Raw genomic sequence first — 18,883 nt, forward strand, 5'->3', positions numbered from 1 at the left:
CCCGATATTCGGACACTCAAGAAACCCCCATGGCTTCATGTGGACAATCTAATGAAAAACGTAGCATGAAGGAGACATTAAAAACTCCGGTGGACAGTAAGGAGCATGAATTTGTACTGTTACAAGTGGAGGAAGCCAGAATTATTGAAGAAGAAGAAGTGGTTGAAGACTTAGGAGATGCTAAACCTCCATTGGAAAGTCCATTCATAAAGCTTCCCTCCAAGATGCTTGAAATTAATGTTGAGGAGGGTGTACAACCTCCAAGGCATGTCATAGTTAAAGACTTGGAAGAAGTTGATCAAGAGATGGAGACTAAAGAAGCAGAAGCACAGCCTCCCATGCCCGTGGTAAGCAATGAAGAAGAGATTAAATTGGCAGAAAGCTACCAAGAAGAAGAGGTCGATATTGAAGAAGCTTACAAACAGGTGGAAGATGTCAAAGAAGAGCACAAGGGAATGGAGCTTGCAAGTTCATTAGAAACACCTCTCCTAAGGCCATTACCGTCCAACACGACGTTCAAGTGGGTAAAATTCTTATCCTTGACCTTTACTTTCCCACTTGAATATGGGCTACTAGAGACGGATGGTCAACTTAGAGCTCTTTGTGGTATTAAGAGTAAGAGGAAAATGGTCAGTGGTAAGAATTGTCTTGCAAGGTTCATTATGGTTTGAGGCTCTAAGTTTAAACGCAAAGGTTGGTCTAGAGCTCAATTGAATGGATCTTGGAAGTGGTTCGGAAGCTGTAGTGAGATTTTCAATCGCGTGCCACCCGGATGAAATCATGATGATCTACACAAAGACGGGTGCAAAAGCAAGGTTTGGGACCCCGGAATTCATTCCAACAATCAACACTCGTGGGGCCTTGTCACTTGCTTTAACTTGCTTAAAGGCTTTCTGCGCCTAGTTTGGGATCCCGGAGGCTATTGGAAGTACAAACATTGGTGGGGATTCCTGGATCAGTACAAGCATAAGCCACCATGATAAGGAGCTCGCCAAATGTCCAACTTAAGGACTTTAACTAAAAGTGCTAGGTGGGAGACAACCCACCATGGTATGATCGTTCCCTTTTCAGTTTTAATTCTAGTCTGTTTTGTTTGTTTTTGAGTTTTGATTGAACCTGGAATCATGCATACTTGCATAGCATTCATATTAAGCATTGCATTCTGCATACTGCATTATAAAAAAAATTCGCACGTGACGCGACAGCATCGCTGACGTGTCTGCGTCGCAGGTGCTTTAGGGAAAAACGAAAAGTGAACAAAGAGTCATGCGAGAGCGTGGCTGGAGGCGTGCCTTTGGCACAAATTTGACCCACGCGACCGCATCGCTGACGCGTCCGCGTCATCTACGCGAACGCATGCCCTGTGAATCGACGTAAAAAGGGTGTATCGCCGAAAGTTGAGCTGGATCGTGGCTGGACTCGTGCTAGAAGCACAATCCTTACCATGCGGACGCATGGCTGACGTGTCCGCGTCATATCCCTATAATGGCCACTCACGTGATCGCGTTGACCACGCGATCGCGTCGCCTTGGAATTTGGCAATAATGAATTCTGAACAGAGAGTTGTGCGAGCGAGAGGCTGCCCTCGCGCCAGTAGCACAAAATGCGTCACGCGTCCGCGTGACCGACGTGACCGCGTCGATTAATTTAAGCACATGTCGCACGACCGCGTCCCCGACGCGTTCGCATCGCTTGCGCCACACAGCTTACCCTACATTGCCAAAATATCTTATCTTTTCTTCCCCAATCCTAATTTTTCCTCCCTCCCTTCTTCCTTACTTCTTTCTTCCCTTTTTTCCCTTCTCATTCTTCTTATCTTTCATTTTTCTTTGCATATTTCATTCATTACATCTAAATTTTGTGCACATTTTTATTTTCTTTTCTAAATTCTTTATTTTTCCTTTGGTGTTAAAGTTTTCTTATTTAACTGTTGCATCTTCTCTTGATTTATTTTGGGTGCCTAGTGACTTGTTTTATTCTGGTTAGGTAATATTATTTAAATCAATGCAAATCTTTTATACATGTATTACTTTTGCATTGACATAAATTTATATTATCTCTCCTTACCCACACTCTCTTCCCCATTGTTGCAAATTTTTGCATTCTTGCTTTGCCATGTACTTCTACTGTTTTCTCACTTGCATGTTGTAGTTGCCATGTAATTGAGACCGTCATTATTTGGCATTAACCCAACCATGTTTTATTTGCTTTCTTATCTTTATTTCTGGGTTACTGTTCTTCTTTTTCTCTTCTTTTAGGCTGGCCACCAAAGACGAAAATAGGGAGAAACTTCTAAAAGGGGAGACAAGCAAGTCTATCTGTACAATCCTTGAAGAAAAGCATTAGTTGGAACAACCCGTCCACCTGCACATCTAAGCATGCACCGAGGACGGTGCAATCTTTAACTGTGGGGAGGTCGATACCGATCTCCGCAGGTTAGTTAGTCCCTTCTCAGCACCAATTTTTATTTTTATTTGTTAGTTCATTATTGCATTTACATGTTTAATTGCATGTTTGTTTGATTTTATGCATTTAGTTACTACTTGGTTAAAATAATAAGTTCCTTTTTAAGACCCTACTTTTAGAAAATTTCACTAATTTAAATCAAAACTTTTGTGTTAAATTTGTTTGAAGTTGTATTTGGAACATGGTTTTTGAGCCAAAAGAACACATAACCTGTGAGATTTGAGCTTATTTACATGGTTACATTATTTAACCATAAATTTTTATTCTTGTGTGTTTTCTTCTCTATGATTGCAATCGTTGTTTTGTTCCATTCTATATGTCCATTATTTAGTGTATGTACATGCCTGCATGTGATTGAGACCATTATTTGAATTTTTGCTCACTTATCCCAAATAGGCCTACTTCTTACATTACCTTTGTTAGCCACTTTGAGCTTTTTAATCCCCTTCTGTTCTATAACCACATCGCTAGTCTTAAGCAGAAAAACAAATTAAATATCCCAATTGAATATTTGGTTAGCTTAAAATAAAGAGTGTGCATCAACTAAGTGTGGAGAAACTGTGGAAACATGGGTTAATAAGGGAATGTAACATGTTTCTAATTCTGAATATTGGGAAGTTTGGGTATCTACTCATGTAAACCAGAAAATTAAAAATTTCATATGCATTGATATGTTATTTTAGTTTTTATGTCTCTATAAAAAAAAGAAATATATATATATATATATATATATATACAATATAAATAAATAAATAAAGGGGACAAAATTACCCCAATGTTAAGATCAATGCATATGTGACACAAATTAAAAGAAAAGTTGATACATGAGCATGTAATACAAAAGTGGGAAAAATTTGGGTAGCTAGGTAAAGCATTTTAAATTGTATAAAGTATGTATATGTTAGGTGAGATCTTAGACTAATCAAGGGTTCAATTATTTAGCTCACTTAGCCTTATATATATACCCTTACCCTTACCTTAGCCCCATTACAACCTCGGAAAAGACCTCATGATGTTTGTATGTATACATTAAATATTTGTTAATTGGTTAGATGAAGAACAAAGTTTAGAAAGCATGATTAGAGAAGAATAGAGTGATTGACCCTAGACACTTGAGAGATTAGAGTGATATACACCACTAGTGAGGGTTCAATGCTTGATTCTATATTCCCTGCTTTCATTAGCTATCTTCTTACAAGTTTACTTGCTTTTTATTGTATAATTTGAATTAGTGGAATTTGATCCATATTTGTCTTGAAGAACTTATTTACTTTTAACCAAGTAGGTAGAAACATTTTTCATGTAGTTGCATTCACATAGATTGGTTGCATTGCATACTCTCTATCATTCCTCTTCACTCCTTTATAGCTTCTCTTGAGCTTAGCATGAGGACATGCTAATGTTTAAGTGTGGGGAGGTTGATAAACCACTATTTTATGGTTTATCTTGTGCTTAATTGAGTGGATTTTATCGACCTTTTATACACTTATTCATACTAAATGCATGGGTTTACATTCTCCTTCCTAATTTTGTGCTATGATTGAAAATATGCTTCTTTGGCCTTATATTTGCTAATATTAATCCTCTCTTATTACCATTAGATACTTTGATATGTGTGTTAAGTGATTTCAGAGATTACAGGGCAGGAATGGCTCAGAGGATGGAAAGAAAGCATGCAAAAGTGGAAGGAATACAAGAAGTTGAAGGAACTGCAGCTGTCAGCCTGACCCTCTCGCACTAAAACGATCATAACTTGAGCTACAAAGGTCCAAATGATGCGGTTCTAGTTGCGTTGGAAAGCTAACGTCCGGGGCTTCGATTTGATATATAATTCGTCATAGTGGCTGTATAGATAGGCGACGCGAACGCGCGCTCTACGCGGATGTGTCGCATCTGCGAATCTCATTCCACGCAAACGCGTGGATGACGCCTCCACGTCACTTTGCCGCGACCTGTACGGACTAGATTTCACAATCAGCGATTTCTGGGCTGTTTCTGACCCGGTTTTTGGCCCAGAGAACACAGATTAGAGGCCATAAAGTGGGGGAGTCCATCCAGATAACAATCATTCATTCATACATAGTTTCAGGATTAGATGTAGTTTTTAGAGAGAGAGGTTCTCTCCTCTCTCATAGGATTAGGATTAGGATTAGGATTTCTATTAGGATTATGATTGTTTCTTCATACCAGGTTCAATAATTTATGTTTCTCTTCTATTTTTGTTTACTCTGAAGCTTTTATTTGTGTTTGATTTATGTTGCCCAATTGGCTTATGAATATTTTCCATGTTAGAATTGACATCTCCATTTAGTTTAATTTGAGGTATTCCAGTTATTTATGATTTTTATCTAGCTTTTTATATTCTTGGCTTTAATTGATTAATTGGTAACTCTTGAGTTGTCAAACTCATTGTCGACTGAAAATTGGAATTATTCAAGAATTAACTTGAGTTCCAATAACTCTAGCCTTTTCCAAGGAAAGACTAGGACCTGAGGAACCAAACTTATTCCATCCACTTGACTTACCTTCATAGTTAGAGGTTAACTTAGTGGGAGAAAAATCCAATTCTCATCACAATTGATAAGGATAATTGGAATAGGACTTCCAGTTTTCATACATTGCCAAAAGTTTTACTAGTTATTAATTTATTAATTTCTGTAATTTATTTCTCTTATTCAAAACCTTTTCAAACCCAAAAACACTGTTTTGCATAACCAATAATAATTCATACTTCCCTGCAATTCCTTGAGAAGACGACCTGAGGTTTGAATACTTCGGTTATAAATTTTATTGGGTTTGTTACTTGTGACAACCAAACGTTTGTACGAAGGGATTTTCTGTTGGTTTAGAATCTATACTCACAACGCGACTATATTTTTACAAAATTCTTTACTAGCAAAAATTCCAACGTCAATGACCGAGATGTATGAAAACCTGAAGGCTCAGGTCTGGGTTCTTGCTCCCGAGCTCGACCTTACCTTATTTAACCTGGATAATGTGGTGGAGGACGGCAAGATCGTGCCTGCCCAGATGATGATGAGGGTCCTCCTCTTGCGCCTCCAGCGAAGGCTTCTGCAGCATCAGCCTCTTCAACTCCTTCTGCCGAGGTGGTCCCCCCTGAGCCCGAGCCTGATGTGGAGATTTTGAATGGGCCAGATGGAGTTGTCAATACCACCCCGATCTCGACCCTGCTTGCTCCTCCTAAGGGTGCTGGTCCTGAGGCGACTTCAGATTCTTGATGATTCTTTATTATACCTCTGTTTTGTATTTTGTCCGACTTGTAGACTTTGTCGAACTTGTTGGTTTTTGTATCCTTTTATGGATGATTTTCTTGATACTTAGTTGCTTCTTAGCATCTCTTTTTTAGAAAAACAAATACTTTAAACTCTTGAGTTGTCCCTTAGGCGGCCTTTGAGTCTTTAATGTTTTAATTTTGATGGATGCGTTTTGCTAATACGCCGGTCACACCTTTAATGTTTTGTCCTTGCGATCTTGCGGATAGAGGTTCGGGACTTCCCAGTCCGACCTCCTTTGGGTGGTAATGTGAGTTTTTTCTATCCTTGCCTTTTGGATCATGCCTTGCTTTGAGTTGGTACTTGTCAACCCTTTGCTTTTGGCAAAATTATCCATGCGGCTTGGTGTCTGGGCTTTTAGTGACTTGTCCAATAACTTTTTAGTGTTCTTTACATAGAACCTTTTTAGTTTCGAACGACTTTTGTAGCCCTATTTTAGCTAAGCACTTTTGAGCCTTCTTCTTTGAGATCGTGCCTTCTTTGAGCGGAGTTGTTCCCTTTTTAGCTAAGCACTTTTGAGCCTTAAGTTGTTTTCAACCTTTTTGGCTTTTAACATGTTCTTTTCTCGAGGTCATACTTGTTTCTTTGGGTCATGCCTCTCTTTAGCTGACGTCAACCTGTATGGCTTCATCGTCCGGGCTTTTTAGTCATATTCCAACAACTTTTTAGGTAGTATTCCGAGGAGGAACCTTTTCTTTATAGTTTGTTTGGAAGACTTTTTAGCGCTGTTTTGACTCGTGCTTTCGCTTTTTAAGTAGTGTCTTTTTTCAAGACTTATACCTTTTAGCGAAGCATTTCATGGCATTGGTTTTTTAACCTTTCTTTTGCCCTTGCGAGATGTTTTTATCACTTTTTAGTGATCCTTTTATGTTGGTCCGACTTCTCTGTCGGGCCTTCTCGAGTTATTTCTAGTAATCTCATTTCTAGTCAAATCTTGTTAGGTCGCTTTTTATAGGTTACTTTTTATAACTCCTTGCATTAATCCGAGCTTTATCGCTTCACCTTGCCAACCTCTTTATGATCGGTCGATGAATTTTGCTTTTAAGCGTAAATTAATGCGTCTGGTAGGAAACTTTTTAGGGAATTGATAACTTTCATTCAAATAACAATAATAAGAGATAAAAAATATAAATAAAAGTATATATATGTGAGTGCTTACCCTTCTAGGTCAGGCAGTTTTTTAGGTCCCGGCTTGGCGCCTCATTGAAAAACCTTTTTTAGGAAAAAGAGTGCGCTTTGACCTAAGACCTTTACTGTTTTCTAGCTATAGTACATGCTTAGGTTACAGGCATGCCATGACCTTGGTAGCTCTCGCCCTTCGAGGTCAGACACCTTATAGTAACTTTTTCCCAGTATTTCTGTGATTCGGTATGGTCCTTTCCAGTTGGCTGCTAGCTTCCCTTCTCCTGACCGACTTGTTTCGATATCGTTTCGGATTACGATGAGATCGTTGGTGGAGAAGCTTCTTTGGACTACCTTTCGATTATACCTCAAAGCCATTCGACGCTTTAGTGCTTCCTCTCTAATCCGAGCTCTTTCTCAGACTTCTGAAAGTAAGTCGAGCTCTTCCCTTTGAATTTGGGAGTTGACGTCCTCATTGTAAAGGATCGCTTTGGGGGATCCTTCTTCTATCTCCACAGGAATTATTGCCTCCATTCCTTAAGCAAGTCAGAAGGGTGATTCTCTAGTGGTAGAGTGCGGAGTTGTCCGATATACCCATAAGACTTGTGGGAGTTCTTCAGCCCAAGCTTCCTTTGTATCCTGTAGACTCCGTTTTAACTCGACCAATATGACTTTATTGGCAGCCTCTGCCTGTCCGTTGGCCTGTGGGTGTTCTACAAAGGTGAATTGGTGCTTTATCTTAAGGTCAACTACCAATTTCCTAAAACCTGTGTCGGTGAACTGAGTGCTATTTTATGTGGTGATGGAGTGAGGAACCCCAAACCTTGTGACAATATTTCTATATAGAAATTTCTGACTTCTTTGAGTGGTGGTAGTAGCTAATGGCTTTGCTTCAATCCATTTTGTGATGTAATCTATGCATACAATGAAGAACTTGACTTGCCCTGAACTCTGGGGAAAGGGTCCGAAGAGGTCGAGTCCCCACTTTGCTAATGGCCAGGGTGATGTAACACAAATGAGATCTTTGGGTGGGGTTATATGGAAGTTGCCGTGCTTCTGACATGGTGGACATGTCTTGATGAACTCTATGGCTTCCTTTTGCAAGGCCGGTGGTGGACGAAATTGTGATTCCCTTTTTTCTTGTAATTGGATTTATAAAAGATGTATACTCTGAGGGCATTGTTTATTTTCTTCACAATCTCGTTCAACTAACCAGCAAGTGTACTGGGTCGTCCAAGTAATAACCTTACGTGAGTAAGGGTCGAATCCACAGAGATTGTTGGTATGAAGCAAGCTATGGTCACCTTGTAAATCTCAGTCAGGCAAATTAAACATTATTTATGGGTTTGAGGATAGGAATAATAAAAAGAAATAAATAATAAAAGGGATAGAACACTTATGCAGATTCATTAGTAGAGGTATCTTTTAAGTATATACAGCTGCTGCATGGCTCAAGGATGCCTGCTCTTCCATTGCTTCTACTCAATCCTTCTTACTCCTTTCCATGGCAAGCTTTGTATTGGGGTTCACCATCAACTGTGGCTACTTTCATTCCTCACGGGGAAATAACCTGTGCGGCTGTCACTCGCACAGCTAACCAGTCTGGAGGCATCACCCATGGCTGATGGCTACATCCCATCCTCGCAGTGAAAACTATGCTAACGCACTCTGTCACAGTACGGCTAATCACCGGTTGGTTCCCGCTCCTACTGGAATAGAATCCCTCTTTTGCGTCTGTCACCAACGCCCAGCAGGTTAAAGTTTGAAGCACGTCACGGTCACTCATGATCGGAATCCTACTCGGAACACCACAGACAAGGTTGGACTTTCCGGACTCCCAGGATCCTACTCGGAACACCACAGACAAGGTTGGACTTTCCGGATCCAGATGAATGCCGCCAACTATCTAACTTATACCACGAAGATTCTGTTGGGGAATCTAAGAGATATGCATTCAAGCTCTGTTGCATGTAGAACGTAAGTGGTTGTCAATCACGCGCGTTCATAATTGAGAATGATAATGAGGGTAATTGAACTCATTACATTCATCATGTTCTTGGGTACGAATGAATATCTTGGAATAAGAATAAGAGAGAATTGAATAAAAGAAGATAGAATTTCATTAATACTTGAGGTACAGCAGAGCTCCACACCCTTAATCTATGGTGTGCAGAAACTCCACCGTTGAAAATACATAAGCAAAAGGTTCAGGCATGGCCGAATGGCCAGCCCTCTCCATGATCAAGTGACCGAATAATGAAAGACTTAAAGTGGTCAAAAGATGTCTAATACAATAGATAAATGTCCTATATATATTAGACTAGCTTCTAGGGTTTACATGAGTAAGTAATTGATGCATAAATCCACTTCCGGGGCCCACTTGGTGTGTGCTTGGGCTGAGCTTGATGAATTCACGTGTAGAGGCATTTCTTGGCGTCAAACTTCAGGTTATGACGTGTTTTGGGCGTTCAACTCCGGATCATGACGTTTTTCTGGCGTTTTACTCCAGACAGCAGCGTGTACTTGGCGTTCAACGCCAAGTTACGTCGTCATTCTTCGAATAAAGTATGGACTATTATATATTGCTGGAAAGCTCTGGATGTCTACTTTCCAACGCCGTTGAGAGCGCGCCAATTGGAGTTCTGTAGCTCCAGAAAATCCATTTCGAGTGCAGGGAGGTCAGAATCCAACAGCATCAGCAGTCCTTTTGTTAGTCTTCTTCAGAGTTTTGCTCAAATCCCTCAATTTCAGTCAGAATTTACCTGAAATCACAGAAAAACACACAAACTCATAGTAAAGTCCAGAAATGTGAATTTAACATAAAAACTAATGAAAACATCCCTAAAAGTAGCTCAAACTTACTAAAAGCTATATGAAAACAATGCCAAAAAGCGTATAAATTATCCGCTCATCACAACACCAAACTTAAATTGTTGCTTGTCCCCAAGCAACTGAAAATCAAATAGGATAAAAAGAAGAGAATATACTATAAAGTCCAAAATATCAATGAATATTAATTTAATTAGATGAGCGGGACTTGTAGCTTTTTGCTTCTGAACAGTTTTGGCATCTCACTTTTTCCTTTGAAGTTTAGAGTGATTGGCTTCTCTAGGAACTTAGAATTTCAGATAGTGTTATTGACTTTCCTAGTTAGGCATGTTGATTCTTGAACACAGCTACTTTATAAGTCTTGGCTGTGGCCCTAAGCACTTTGTCTTCCAGTATTACCACCGGATACACAAATGCCACAGACACATAACTGGGTGAACCTTTTCAGATTGTGACTCAGCTTTGCTAAAGTCCCCAGTTAGTGGTGTCCAGAGCTCTTAAGCACACTCTTTTGCTTTGGATCACGACTTTAACCACTCAGTCTCAAGCTTTTCACTTGGACCTTCATGACACAAGCACATGGTTAGGGACAGCTTGATTTAGCCGCTTAGGCCTGGATTTTATTTCCTTGGGCCCTCCTATCCATTGATGCTCAAAGCCTTGGATCCTTGCTACCCTTGCCTTTTGGTTTTAAGGGCTATTGGCTTTTTCTGCTTGCTTTTTCTTTCTATTTTATTTTTTTTTTCGCCACTTTTTTTTTCTTTTTCACTGCTTTTTCTTGCTTCAAGAATCAATTCATGAATTTTTCAGTTCATCAATAACATTTCTCTTTGTTCATCATTCTTTCAAGAGCCAACAATTTTAACACTCATAAACAACAAGATCAAAAAATATGCACTGTTCAAGCATTCATTCAGAAAACAAAAATTATTGCCACCACATCAATATAATTAAATTAAATTCACTAATAATTTCGAAAATTATGTACTTCTTGTTCTTTTGAATTAAAACATTTTTCTTTTAAGAGAGGTGAAAGACTAATGGATTTTATTCATAGCTTTAAGGCATGGTTACACACTAATGATCATGAAGTAGAGACACAAAAACATAGATAAACATAACACTTAAAAACCGAAAACAGAAAGAAAATAAAGAACAAGGAATGAATCCACCTCTAGTGGCGTCTTCTTCTTGAAGGACCAATGATGTTCTTCAACTCTTCTATGTCCCTTCCTTGCCTTTGTTGCTCCTCTCTCATAGCTCTTTGATCTTCTCTTATTTCTTGGAGAGTGAGGGCGTGTTCATGGTGTTCCACCTTTAGTTGTTCCACGTTTTGGCTCAAGTCTTCTAAGGAGGTACTGAGTTGCTCCCAATAGTTGTTGGGAGGAAAGTGCATTCCATGAGGCATTTGTTGATGAACTTCCTCATGTTCTCCTTGGGGGCCGTGAGGGACTTCCCTTGTTTGCTCCATCCTTTTCTTGGTGATGGGCTTGTCTTCTTCAATGGAGACATCTCCATCTATGATAACTCCAGCTGAATAACATAGATGGCATATGAGGTGGGGGAAGGCTAGCCGTGCCATGTATGAAGGCTTGTCAGCTATTTTGTAGAGTTCATTGGCTATGACTTCATGAACCTCTACTTCCTCTCCAATCATGATGCTATGAATCATGATTGCCCGATCCACAGTAACTTCAGATCGGTTGCTTGTAGGGATGATGGATCTTTGGATGAACTCCAGCCATCCTCTAGCTACAGGCTTAAGGTCCAGTCTTCTTAGTTGGACTGGTTTGCCTTTGGAGTCTACTCTCCATTGGGCGCCTTCCACACAAATGTCCATTAGGACTTGGTCCAACCTTTGATTGAAGTTGACCCTCCTTGTGTAGGGGCGTTCATCACCTTGCATCATGGGTAGATGAAACGCCAACCTCACATTTTCCGGACTGAAATCTAAGTATTTCCCCCGAACCATTGTGAGATAGTTCTTTGGATTCGGGTTCATACTTTGATCATGGTTCCTAGTGATCCATGCATTAGCATAGAACTCTTGAACCATCAATAATCCGACTTGTTGCATGGGGTTGGTTATGACTTCCCACCCTCTTCTTTGGATCTCATGTCGGATTTCCGGATACTCATTCTTTTTGAGCTTGAAGGGGACCTCAGGGATCACCCTCTTCTTTGCCACAACATCATAGAAGTGGTCTTGGTGGCTCTTGGAGATGAATCTCTCCTTTTCCCATGATTCGGAAGTGGAAGCTTTTACCTTCCCTTTTCCTTTTCTTGAGGAAACTCCGGTCTTGGGTGCCATTGATGGTGAAAAAAAAAATAAAAAGCTAGGCTTTTTACCACACCAAACTTAAAATTTTCTCGTCCTCGAGCAAAAAGAAAAGAAGAGTAGAAGAAGAAGAAGAAGAAAATGTGAGTAGAGAGGGAGAAGGGGGGTTCGGCTATGTAGAGAAGAAGGGGTTATGTTGTGTGAAAATGAAGAAGAAAAGGGAGGTATTTATAGGGAGGGGGGAGGGTTAGGTTTCGGCCATTTTGGGTGGGAATGGGTGGGAAATTGAATTTGAATGTAATGGGGGTAGGTGGGGTTTATGGGGAAGAGGAGGTTGATGTGAATGGTGCATGGGGTAATTGGGAAGAGAAATTGATGTGATTGGTGAAGGTTTTTGGGAAGGGTGACATTGAGAATGAGATTTGGATTAGGAGAGTGTGAATAGGATTAAAAGAAAAGGTAGGTGGGGATCCTGTGGGGTCCACAGGTCCTGAGGTGGGGATCCTGTGGGGTCCACAGGTCCTGAGGTGGGGATCCTGTGGGGTCCACAGGTCCTGAGGTGAAAAGAAATACCATTCCTTCACCCTATAGGCGTGTAAATTGCCTTCATGCACCATTCTGGCGTTCAAACGCCCATTGGTGCATGTTCTGGGCGTTAAACGCCCATGTGATGCTTGATTCTGGCGTTGAACGCCAGCTTCAAGCTTGTTTCTGGCGTTCAGCGCCAGATTGTCCTCTGCGTGCGCATCCTGGCGTTAAACGCCAGGATGTTGCTTGTTTTGGGCGTTCAGCGCCAGGAAGATGCTCTGTTCTGGCATTGAACGCCCGCCAGATGCATCTTCTGGGCGCTGAACGCCGGCCCGTGCGTCCTCCAGGGTGAAAAATTTTTTTCTTCTGTTTTTGACTCTGTTTTTAATTTTTTTGATTTTTTCGTGACTCCTCATGATTATGTACCTAATTAAACACAAAAATAACAAAGAAACAAAATAAAATAAAATTAGATAAATAAAATTGGGTTGCCTCCCAACAAGCGCTTCTTTAATGTCAATAGCTTGACAGTGGCTCTCATGGAGCCACAGAGCAATCAAGTCAATGTTGTCTAGTCCCAACACCAAACTTAGAGTTTGGATATGGGGCTTGAACACCAAACTTAGAGTTTGGTTGTGGCTTCACAACACCAAACTTAGAGTTTGACTGTGTGGGCTCTTCTTGACTTTGAACTGAGAGAAGCTCTTCATGCTTACTCTCTTTTGTCACAGAGGGATTGCCATGTGCTTGAAACACAAGGTATTCTCCATTCAATTGAAGGACTAACTCTCCTCTGTTTACATCTATCACAGCTTCTGCTGTGGCTAGGAAAGGTCTTCCTAGGATGATGCATTCATCATCTTCCTTCCTAGTATCTAGGATTAGGAAATCAGCAGGGATGTAAAAGTCTTCAACTTTTACTAGCACGTCCTTTACTATCCCATGAGCTTCTCTCATGGATTTATCTGCCAATTGTAATGAGAACAAGGCAGGTTGCACCTCAATGATCCCTAGCTTCTCCATTACAGAGAGTGGCATAAGGTTTATCCCTGACCCAAGATCACATAGAGCTTTCTCAAAGCTCATGGTGCCAATGGTGCAAGGTATCAAGAACTTGCCAGGATCTTGTCTCTTTTGAGGTAGAGTTTCCTGAATCCAAGTATCCAGATCACTAATGAGCAAAGGAGGTTCACTTACCCAAGTCTCATTACCAAATAACTTGGCATTCAGCTTCATGATAGCTCCTAGATATTGAGCAACTTGCTCTCCAGTCACATCTTCATCCTCTTCAGAGGATGAATAATAGTCAGAGCTCATGAATGGCAGAAGGAGATTTAGTGGAATCTCTATGGTCTCTGTGTGAGCCTCAGATTCCTCAGGATCCTTATTAGGAAGCTCCTTCTTGCTTGGAGGACGTCCCAGGAGTTCTTTCTCACTAGGATTTTCGTCCTCCTCCTCCTTTGTGCTTTCGGCCATGTTGACTAAGTCAATGGCTTTGCACTCTCCTTTTGGATTCTCTTCTGTATTACTTGGGAGAATACTGGGAGGAGTTTCAATAACTTTCTTACTCAGCTGGCCTACTTGTGCCTCCAAATTTCTAATGGAGGATCTTGTTTCATTCATGAAACTGAAGGTGGCCTTTGACAGATCAGAGACTATATTAGCTAAATTAGAATTATTTTGTTCAGAGTTCTCTGTCTGTTGCTGAGAAGATGATGGATATGGCTTACTATGATTCAGCCTATTGCGTCCACCATTGTTAAAACCTTGTTGAGGTTTTTGTTGATCCTTCCAGGAAAAATTTGGATGATTTCTCCATGATGGGTTATAGGTATTTCCATATGGTTCACCCAGATAATTAACCTCTGCCATGGCAGGGTTCTCAGGATCATAAGCTTCTTCAGAAGCTGCCTCTCTAGTACTGTTAGATGCATGTTGCAATCCATTCAGATTTTGAGAGATCATGTTGACCTGTTGAGTCAACACTTTGTTCTGAGCCAGTATGGCATTCAGAGCATCAATTTCAAGAACTCCTTTCTTCTGAGGGACCCCATTATTCACGGAATTCCTCTCAGAGGTGTACATGAACTGGTTGTTTGCAACCATGTCAATGAGTTCTTGAGCCTCTTCAGGCGTTTTCTTCAGGTGGATAGATCCACCTGCAGAATGATCCAGTGACATTTTCGAAAATTCAGAGAGACCATAATAGAATATATCTAATAGGGTCCATTCTGAAAACATGTCAGATGGACATCTCTTGGTCAGCTGCTTGTATCTTTCCCAAGCTTCATAGAGGGATTCACCATCTTTTTGTTTGAAAGTTTGAACATCCACTCTCAGCTTGCTCAGCTTTTGAGGAGGAAAGAATTTATCTAAGAAGGCAGTGACCAGCTTATCCCAGGAGTCCAGGCTATCCTTAGGTTGTGAATCCAACCATATTCTAGCTCTGTCTCTTACAGCAAAAGGGAAAAGCATAAGTCTGTGGACTTCAGGATTAACTCCATTCGTCTTTACAGTATCACAGACCTACAAGAATTCAGTTAAGAACTGATAAGGATCTTCAGATGGAAGTCCATAAAACTTGCAGTTTTGTTGCATTAATGCAACTAGTTGAGGCTTAAGCTCAAAGTTATTGGCTCCAATGGCAGGAATGGAGATGCTTCTTCCATCAAACTTGGATGTTGGCTTTGTGAAGTCACCAAGCATTCTCCTTGCATTATTATTATTATTATTTTCGGCTGCCATCTCCTTCTCTTGTTCGAAAATTTCTGAAAGGTTGTTTCTGGATTGTTGTAATTTAGCTTCTCTTAATTTTCTCTTCAGAGTCCTTTCAGGTTCTGGATCAACTTCAACAAGAGTGCCCTTTTCCTTGTTCCTGCTCATAAGAAAGAGAAGAAAACAAGAAAAGAAAGAGGAATACTCTATGTCACAGTATAGAGATTCCTTTATGTTAGTAGAAGAAGAAAGGGGTAGAAGAATGAAGGAGGAGGTTCGGATTTGGATGAAGAGAGGTGAAGAGAAGTGTTAGTAATTAAATAATTAAATAGAATAAGAAAAGAGAAGAGAAATTTTTGAAAATAATTTTTAAAAAATGGTTAGTGATTTTCGAAAATTAAAGATGAGATGAGATTAAAATTAGAATTTAAAACAATTAAAAAGAATTTTTGAAAAAGAGGGGGAGAATTTTCGAAAATTTAGAGAGGGAAAAGTAGTTAGGTGGTTTTGAAAAAGATAAGAAACAAACAAGGAGTTAGTTAGTTGATTGAAAAAGATTTGAAATCAAATTTTGAAAAAGATAAGAAGATAGGAGGTTAGATAAGATATTTTGAAATCAAATTTTGAAAAAGATAAAATTTTTGAAAAGATAAGATAAAAGATAAAAAGATATATTTGAAAAAGATATTTGAAAAAAAAGATTTAATTTTAAAAATTACTTAACTAACAAGAAACTACAAGATAAGATTCTAGAATTTAAAGATTGAACCTTTCTTAACAAGAAAGTAACAAACTTCAAATTTTTGAACCAATCACATTAATTGTTAGCTAATTTTTCGAAAATTGGATAAAAAGATAAGAAAAAGATTTTGAAAATATTTTGAAAAATATTTTTGAAATTTTCGAAAATTAAAAAAAATGAAAAAGATATGATTTTTGAAAAAAGATTTTGAAAAGATAAGATTTTTAAAATTGAAATTTTGACTTGACTTGTAAGAAACAACTAATTTTTAAAAATTTTTGACCAAGTCAACCCAAAATTTTGAAATTTTGGAGGAAAATAAGGAAAAGATATTTTTGATTTTTAAATATTGAATGAAAAACACAAAAATGACCCAAAACATGAAAATTTTGGATCAAGACACAAGATGCATGCAAGAATGCTATGAATGTCAAGATGAACACCAAGAACACTATGAAGATCATGATGAACATCAAGAACATAATTTTGAAAAATTTTTGATGCAAAGAAAACATGCAAGACACCAAACTTAGAAATCTTTAATGCATGAAAATTATGAATGCAAAAATGCACATGAAAAACAACAAAAGACACAAAACAAGAAATCATCAAGATCAAACAAGAGGACTTGTCAAGAACAACTTGAAGATCATGAAGAACACTATGAATGCATGAATTTTCGAAAACAATGCAAGAAAAATTTTAAAAGCATGCAATTGACACCAAACTTAAAAATTAACACAAGACTCAAACAAGAAACACAAAATATTTTTGATTTTTATGATTTTCTAATTTTTTTGTATTTTTTTAAAAAAATTTTTCGAAAAACATTTTTGGGAAAACGAAAAATAAAAGAAAAATTTTGAAAAAGATTTTTGAAAAGAAAATTACCTAATCTGAGCAACAAGATGAACCGTCAGTTGTCCATACTCGAACAATCCCCGGCAACGGCGCCAAAAACTTGGTGGACGAAATTGTGATTCCCTTTTTTCTTGTAATTGGATTTATAAAAGATGTATACTCTGAGGGCATTGTTTATTTTCTTCACAATCTCGTTCAACTAACCAGCAAGTGTACTGGGTCGTCCAAGTAATAACCTTACGTGAGTAAGGGTCGAATCCACAGAGATTGTTGGTATGAAGCAAGCTATGGTCACCTTGTAAATCTCAGTCAGGCAAATTAAACATTATTTATGGGTTTGAGGATAGGAATAATAAAAAGAAATAAATAATAAAAGGGATAGAACACTTATGCAGATTCATTAGTAGAGGTATCTTTTAAGTATATACAGCTGCTGCATGGCTCAAGGATGCCTGCTCTTCCATTGCTTCTACTCAATCCTTCTTACTCCTTTCCATGGCAAGCTTTGTATTGGGGTTCACCATCAACTGTGGCTACTTTCATTCCTCACGGGGAAATAACCTGTGCGGCTGTCACTCGCACAGCTAACCAGTCTGGAGGCATCACCCATGGCTGATGGCTACATCCCATCCTCGCAGTGAAAACTATGCTAACGCACTCTGTCACAGTACGGCTAATCACCGGTTGGTTCCCGCTCCTACTGGAATAGAATCCCTCTTTTGCGTCTGTCACCAACGCCCAGCAGGTTAAAGTTTGAAGCACGTCACGGTCACTCATGATCGGAATCCTACTCGGAACACCACAGACAAGGTTGGACTTTCCGGACTCCCAGGATCCTACTCGGAACACCACAGACAAGGTTGGACTTTCCGGATCCAGATGAATGCCGCCAACTATCTAACTTATACCACGAAGATTCTGTTGGGGAATCTAAGAGATATGCATTCAAGCTCTGTTGCATGTAGAACGTAAGTGGTTGTCAATCACGCGCGTTCATAATTGAGAATGATAATGAGGGTAATTGAACTCATTACATTCATCATGTTCTTGGGTACGAATGAATATCTTGGAATAAGAATAAGAGAGAATTGAATAAAAGAAGATAAAATTTCATTAATACTTGAGGTACAGCAGAGCTCCACACCCTTAATCTATGGTGTGCAGAAACTCCACCGTTGAAAATACATAAGCAAAAGGTTCAGGCATGGCCGAATGGCCAGCCCTCTCCATGATCAAGTGACCGAATAATGAAAGACTTAAAGTGGTCAAAAGATGTCTAATACAATAGATAAATGTCCTATATATATTAGACTAGCTTCTAGGGTTTACATGAGTAAGTAATTGATGCATAAATCCACTTCCGGGGCCCACTTGGTGTGTGCTTGGGCTGAGCTTGATGAATTCACGTGTAGAGGCATTTCTTGGCGTCAAACTTCAGGTTATGACGTGTTTTGGGCGTTCAACTCCGGATCATGACGTTTTTCTGGCGTTTTACTCCAGACAGCAGCGTGTACTTGGCGTTCAACGCCAAGTTACGTCGTCATTCTTCGAATAAAGTATGGACTATTATATATTGCTGGAAAGCTCTAGATGTCTACTTTCCAAGGCCGTTGAGAGCGCGCCAATTGGAGTTCTGTAGCTCCAGAAAATCCATTTCGAGTGCAGGGAGGTCAGAATCCAACAGCATCAGCAGTCCTTTTGTTAGCCTTCTTCAGAGTTTTGCTCAAATCCCTCAATTTCAGTCAGAATTTACCTGAAATCACAGAAAAACACACAAACTCATAGTAAAGTCCAGAAATGTGAATTTAACATAAAAACTAATGAAAACATCCCTAAAAGTAGCTCAAACTTACTAAAAACTATATGAAAACAATGCCAAAAAGCGTATAAATTATCCGCTCATCAGCCGGCCAGTAAAAACCAGCTCGAAGTACGTTTTTGGAAAGAGCTCGTGCCCCAAGGTGGTTGCCGCACATGCCACTGTAAACTTCCTTGAGGACTTCCCTTGTAGCGGAAGTCGAGACACATTTTAGGAGGGGTGCTGAAATC

The 18,883-nt window shown here is 39.5% G+C and overlaps 1 non-coding gene across 1 annotated transcript; it reads left to right on the top strand.

The window, feature by feature from the left end:
• The first annotated feature begins 14,755 nt into the window (after positions 1 to 14,755).
• Positions 14,756 to 14,859, top strand: LOC112799082 (small nucleolar RNA R71). The gene has a single exon (XR_003200667.1). It is a non-coding gene; the product is annotated as a small nucleolar RNA R71 (small nucleolar RNA).
• Positions 14,860 to 18,883: the final 4,024 nt, after the last annotated feature.

This window comes from Arachis hypogaea, chromosome 4 (assembly GCF_003086295.3).
Source record: "Arachis hypogaea cultivar Tifrunner chromosome 4, arahy.Tifrunner.gnm2.J5K5, whole genome shotgun sequence".
NCBI classification, from domain to species: domain Eukaryota; kingdom Viridiplantae; phylum Streptophyta; class Magnoliopsida; order Fabales; family Fabaceae; genus Arachis; species Arachis hypogaea.